We start from the raw sequence: 7,591 nt of genomic DNA on the forward strand, positions 1-7,591 counted from the left end.
AACGTTTGTACTAGCATTGTGAAACAAATAGCTTCTATGTTTTTTCCTGCGAGTACAAAGTACTGAGATGTTATTTCGCCCCACCGCGTCGTTATGTTTATTGCTCGCTGTCAAATGATGCAATAGGAACATTCCCATATCAGCTGCCGTAAAGATAAAATGTACACTATAACACCTTTAATGGCAGACTACGTTTACATGTAATGGGGCTATACATTAAACAGAAATAGGAGTCGATACCGACTAGAATAAAGCTCTTAGCGGAGATACTGCGGCTGTAAAATAGTTGTATATAAATGGCGACATTTATTCAAGCAGACAGTGAAAATTTCTGATAAGTTCTGACGGCTACCAGCAGCTGAGAAGGCGGCAGGTTCTTCGTTTTTATGTATCGGTGCTCCTATTATTGTCAAAAAATATTCGCATAATAGTTCATTGTCCGATATTGCTTCTTAAGAGGGGCGAATTTCTGTCAATAAACACAGTTTATGTAAAATGAATGCTCATGAACGTTTCTCCTTTCTTCTCCTTACTGTCGTTTCCGCAGTCTACGGACGCCTATTTCAGCTGTATCTTACTCATTAATCTTGCCTAGATTTTAACTTGAACCCAGTGTTTCCTCATTGATTTCCTATGCTGTTCCTTCCTCATTTCAGTCTACGTTTCCCCAGATTTTAGTTTTGCCTGTTCTTGGGAACCAAGATGCTCTTTTTCTTGAGTACAATGTGTTTGTAGATACCGTCCCCATTTTTTTCCTATTTCTGGCATTTTTTTTTTACATCTATGTGAATTACCTTGGTTTTCTTGTTGACAAAGTAGAGAAATATCCCATAGTTCTATCTTGTAGGATTCTTCTGAGCAATTTAGCAATAGAAAACAATCCACCACCTACAAATGGTATTAGTTAACTGTTGCACATGTCTGTGGAGATCTTTGTTGCGTAGTCTTCTCACTTCATTATTTTCTTTGACTGGAGCTATGATTTTCCTCAAGATATATTTTTGACTTTTAAGTTCTCGATCATACCTCTTCAGCTCATTGCAAGGCATTGTGTGGCGTCTTGTCGTATTACCATTCAGTAATGTCCTCTGTTGGATTTCTTCCTGTTGAAGTTGTTGTCCAGTTGATACGAGTAAATCCTACCTCCCCCTACCGCTTTCCCACCATTCTGTAAAGAATTGAACGCCTATTCCAACGACATAATTTTGACTGTACGGTCCGAGGTAAACGAGGATATAGCGCGCAAAATATGTTATGAATGGAGTTTGCTGTAAAGACGTAATAAATTAATCTCTGAAGTGTAAATTTTTGTACATGCATAGCGAAAATGTAGTAAGCGGAAAATTTATTTCCTTTCATTATTCTGTGGGTCTTGCCAGTGATAAACGTTTGCAAAAATATGAAATTATGTGTGAACCATGTTGGAAGTCGCCAAGTCCTTTCATTTTCTAATACTAAATGAATATAGTCAGAGTAATTTAAGCCCTATGAGTTGAGCTGGCACTATACATAAACGCATTTTCTAACTGTAATACCTGACTTACTGTGTTAGAGCTTTAAAGCAACATAATACTTGGATATTGTCCGCAAAATCTGTTATGAACAGAGACAGTTGTAAAAATTAATGAGTAGCTTACGACAGCTCTTTAAATTTTTAGGTCTGCGCAATAATTACAAGAAATATTCAAAGTCCGTTAGATAGATAACATACATCTGGGAACAGACGAACGTTTCAGCCGAACAGTAATGTTGGTTACGAGACGTTATTACAGAGAGCTGATGTGTGATTAGTGACTGTTAATTAACCCCCCTTGTAAATGACATGTAAATTTTTTGTATGCTTATCGATTTTCGCATGAGGAGGAGAATTTTGTTTGTTGCGAAGTAAATATTGTGTGATATTTGCTATATACATCACTGAGAGCATGAGAGATGGCCTGTAGTTTACGTATAACTTCTCCTCAGGCCGGTGAGCTGCTACTCTCTTACCACGGCTATGGAGCAAGTCCTGGGCTGAGATAAAGTACCAAAGGATTCGAAAGCCACATGGAAACAAAGTCCACACGGAACTGGCGTTACAGAATAAAGACTACAGGTTCTGTGGCAAACAATGTGAAATACGGTAGTCCACTAATTTTCCAGGATGAGCGGCAATATGAGAATGTTACATGAAATGTACACTCGAAGTCTAGCGAATACAAAAGGACGCGGTCTCGCAAAAATTATTTAAGTTGCTATTTTATTCAAATTATTCTATAAGAAGACGTGAATTTTCATCATGAATTCAACTTAGGGTCCTACTACTGTCGTCAAGGTCCTCGTGACTGGTGATCCTAAAAAGGAACGACTAGCAGATTGCAGAACGTAAACATAGATTGGGCAAGGATAGACTAGTAAATCTGCTGTGTCCTGCGGTAGGAAGGGTTTTAATATTCCCCTGAATCAATCTCATAAAAACCACAGAGACATGAACACATGTTACCGGAAGTGGACCTCCAAAATGAGACCCCCTAGCCTTAACCACGGCGCACCGTCTGACTCTGGGGGGGGGGGGGGGGGGGGGCAGTAAAGTATACTGGAACAATTGGTCAGCCGTCTTCTGATGAAAGTGGCAGGAAAACATAGTGTACAGCAAAACACCAAACACTTTTAAACAACAAAGAAAAGAAAACTGTATGTAGAATTGCCTACAAGCAGAGTGTTTCCGTTAGAGCGTGCAAAAATACACACATCGCTTTTACGAACTGCCTTCATGCACAGGTGACAGATACTGACTACGAGGGTAAGAAGTCACCGGTTCCTTTGTAGAAAGCATGTGAAGCCGTGGTTTCTTCGCCTAGATTAGTGACGCTCCTCATATCGGCTCGGAGAACTGTAGATAGTTTTGCGTTATGCACTCTTATTTTCATTTGGGGTTCTGCTACTGAATACATCAGAGATTTCAAGAAGTTGGCGCCGGTACATTTTGTCCCTTTCAGCTTGAATAACATACTGCTCGCTAAGCCTGCGGTATTGGGGAGACAATAAAAGTACATCATGGCCTAAGCCTGCTTGTTATCATGGTTGAGTAACTGTGGCAAAGTTTTTCGTACGTGCCTATATACCATTTTGACAAGTTGTAAAATACAACAATTTCCGCTTTTCCCGATATAGGATTTGAAATTCAACAACTTCTGGTTTTACAGATATTGTAATTACCTCACATGGCAGAGAGTAATATCATATTTTTTCGGTGTTTTATTGAAAGCAACCATCATCTCAGGCTGAAACAGGAGCCTCGAACTGCTCGTGGTATAACCTTACTTAAGGTGAAATCTCTCTTTTACTTTTCCTTAGGGTTCGTACCAGTGTTAGTGTCCTTCTCTGCAGCTGTTCTGATAATTGGTATGAGAAGAACCGGTTATCGACGGTGATGTTGCGATGACTGCCATTCAACTTTCCACTGACTTCAGTACATACTTGGTTGCCGCTAATAAATCTATTTTTTGTTCTATGGTGACTTCTCCAATGTATGGGATCCAGCCGTAGAAATAAAACGTTTTTGCGTCACAACCAGATATAAGTTTTATACCGTATTTGTCTGGTTTTGCTGGCAAATACATTTTGAAACCACACCGTCGTTTAAAACTAAGGAGCGTTTCGTCAGCTTTGAAATATTCAGACGGTGAGTAGTTTTCCCAATAGACGAGCCACAATTCTTGGAAAAGAGCGAATTCATCCTTTTGCTTTCTTTCTTCGGGAGTGACTTTGAGTCAAATCTCAATTTCCGCAACTAAAATTTCGATTTCAGATCTAAAATCACAGAATTATTGGGGACGTGGGGGGAGGGGGGAGGGACAATCCTCCGACAGTACAGGTCATCAAGACTTAGATTTCGATCTTTCAGTACCCTTGAGAAGAACAAGAGATCAATCAAAGCTTTCAGTGTACTCACATTCGGGAGCCCCTTCGTCCAGATTCATACATGCCTCTCATGCCGGTTATTTCTTCGTGGCGTAAAGGTTAATAGTCATCCATTTCGTCAGTTATATACAGTGAAAGCGGTCCACCTCCCGACAGCAACTTTAGCATCTCCTTTGGCTCCAGGGAGATGGGGAGATGGGTAATAAGGTTCCTAGCCGGTACTCTGGCTCGCCGTTGGAATAGTAGAGTCGTATGTGTCCAAATAGTTGTTTGGTCCTTCCCCAAATCGAAAGTTCTACATACATTGTCAAAGGAGTATGTAGACTGAGTTGGTGGAAAGCGTTCTGGGAATGAAGTTTCATCCTCAGGGAGGACATCTAACCGATCGTCTTGGTCGTCATCATGAATTTGGACATTGTCTTCACTTCACTGCACAACTCTCAGGATCATAATAACCACTACACGGTGTCTCTCGTTGCCTCCTTTGTAGTTCTTTCAGACTATCTTCATCCTTATAAATGAGCTCCATTATTCTGCGAAAGACAAAAAATCAAGCAGTAGAGAATACATAGTTGCAGTAACAGATTAACCGCCTACAAAAGAACTTTTTTCCCACTACTGTCCCCGCGTTACGGGGTCCGCGCTGGCTCCACAGTGACCTTGTCTCCGATTATTTAGAAACAACTAGGTTTACTTACTCCGATGAGCGTTATGCTGGCTGTTAACTGGTGGAAATGGTACTCAAGGCCATGTGGCCAATGAAAGTGGTTAGCACACGCTCCGACTGCTTAACAACGAAATGGGATCTGGAGAGACACCGCAGTACCAACCGAAGGTTAATGATGTCCATAAAGAACGTAGAAGTCATAAGGGCTACTGGTAAAACCAGTAAGCCAATTAAAATTCACTTATCGGCAGAATTCAAAATCAAACAGGTTTATTTTCAAATTTAAATACGTTCGAAGGGCAGAGAATAGTTCACACTAACTCATACTACCTGGCGTACCCAAAAGCAAAGAAGCCGTTAGCTGTTCATAATATACTGGATTTAAACCTGATGTACACAGAACAGAATAAAAAGGAGCACTGTTTGAAAAAATCTCATGAATAATATATACTGCATTATAGTATATTTATTTTTACAAAATGTTTTTTGTAACTGATGTCATACTGTTGTGAAGACTTTCTGTTACAGTTTTGCTAATATAGTCTATATGCTTCAGATTCTTGAAGATGTAACTGTACATAGAATGAAATGGACATTCCAGAAAAAGCGAAATGACACACTGGAAGGCTGCGCTGCATAATGAACGGCAGCTTAGTAAAATGTATGACAATTTGTACAATGGGCAGCATTATTTCTTGCTACACGAATAGAGCAGAAATGTGTTTTTCAGATTAGATGGGCTGAAAAAAAATCTCACAAGGGAACCTGCCCATCGCACCCGCATCAGATTTAGTTATAAGTTGGCACAGTGGATAGGCCTTAAAAAACTGAACACAGATCAATCGAGAAAACAGGAAGAAGTTGTGTGGAACTATGAAAAAAATTAGTAAAATATACAAACTGAGTAATCCATGTGCAACATAGGCAACTTTGAGGAGTACGTAAGCTCAGGAGCGCCGTGGTCCCGTGATTAGCTTGAGTAGCTGCGGAAGGAGAGGCCTTGGTTCAAGTCTTCCCTCGAATGAAAAGTTTACTTTCTTTATTTTCGCAAAGTTATGATCTGCTCGTTCATTCATTGACGTCTCTGTTCACTGTAATAAGTTTAGTGTCTGTGTTTTGCGACCGCACCGCAAAACCGTGCGATTAGTAGACGAAAGGACGTGCCTCTCCAATGGGAACCGAAATTACTTGATCGCAAGGTCATAGGTCAACCGATTCCTCCACAGGAAAACACGTCTGACATATTCTATACGACACTGGTGACGGCATGTGCGTCACATGACAGGAATATGTTGTCGACCCACCTAACTTGTACACTTAGCGAATGGGTAAAAAGATTCTTCTACCTTGCCCGATTTAGGTTTTCTTGTGGATGTGATAATCACTCCCAAAAAAGTGATGAAATCTTAAGAGTTTGTCACATAAACTGAAAATAAAAAATTAATCTTTTCACTAGACGGAAGACTTGAACCTAGGACTTCTCGTTCAGTAGCTGCTCTCGCTAACCACAGGACCACGGCGCTCCTAGACTCGCATTGTCCTTGATGTTTCCTATCTTCGCATGGACTACTCTGTATATTTTACTAATTTTTTTCATAGTTCCACACAACTTCTTCCTGTTTTCTCGATTGATCTGTGTTCAGTTTTTCAAGGCCTATCCACTGCGCCCACTTATAACTAAATCTGAGAGGGGTGCGATGGGGAGGTTCCCTTGTCAGTGGGCAGGCTAGTGCACCCTTGGTAAAACAAGATTTGTGATTAAAACTGTGAACTGCCTGAAATAATGAAGAGGGAGTGAAAAAGTTTTGTTTTCTATAAATAGTGTCGTGTTATTTTTCTGAACTGCATAAAAATTAACGCAGCCATAAGCATCTACCTGATGAAAATAATACTTTTTCCTAACTGTTTAACCTATACTTAAATTGAAAGTGAAATCTTCAGCAATATGTTGAAAATTATAAAATTGGAGAGTTAAATACTTCCTTTAAAGCAGAGTAAAAAAAAATCTTTTAAAATTCTAGTAAAAGAAAGTATATACTGGACACATTGCAAGCAATACTCAAGTGAAAGTTTGTACTGTATTTTGTCTCTTGTATTTATGTATTGTGTGTTCTCGCACATATATGTATTATTCTCATGTGGGTGTACTCGTTGTTATCAAATGCTCTGTGTAACACAGGTAGTTTTCTATCATGATATACGAGTATGTGATTGAATAGTGTAACCAATGTTGTTTTTATGTGAACGAGGCAAAACTGTATTCTTTGTATTGCTATTTTTGAAAATATATGTTGTTTTCAAGTTTTTGCAATTTTTCTTCTTCTTTTACCTAACTCTCTTTGAGATGATACGGATGTTCCACTGATGTATTCCCATCAGGAGACATCACTGAAACAGGGACATGTGTAGCACCAATATCGATATTGCCCACAGTTATCTATCTTCCTCGAATATGTGTCTTTAATGTGACTTCCGTATCACCAAGATCACCAAGATCTTTGATGTAACTTCTGTGTAAATATTTTATTCATTATTTATGTCATTGTAAGTAATCTACAGATGTAACAGTAGGGGTAATGTTGTCTAAAGGAATGGAAATGTTAAATCTTTACTTCTACTACTGGTTCATGCATAGGAAAAGAAGGTTTTTATTACGTAAAACCTCGGGGGAAGTTCCTCAACAATGGAAATATTTAAGTAGAAATGAAAAAGGAGGAATTTGCGGCTGAACTGTAAGGCTCTTTTGTGACGGAGTTAGTAGCTAGCAGGCAAAGTGTTTCCATCTTGTGAGCTCAGCGGTGCGAGACGGACAGCAAGATTATGTAATATATGAGTAGCCTCGGGCGTGGAAGTAATTTGGTTTACTATCCATGGCATACTTGGTTAGCTCTGTACTAAGAAAATCCGACAGTAAGAAGAGCATTTTCAGAGCTTATTACACAGCCAGATCCATGGATATTCTTGATACCTTTTTGAAATAACCACAGGAGACAGACTGCTGCCACCTTCATCTCAAAGAAT

This window comes from Schistocerca nitens, chromosome 1 (assembly GCF_023898315.1).
Source record: "Schistocerca nitens isolate TAMUIC-IGC-003100 chromosome 1, iqSchNite1.1, whole genome shotgun sequence".
NCBI lineage: Eukaryota > Metazoa > Arthropoda > Insecta > Orthoptera > Acrididae > Schistocerca > Schistocerca nitens.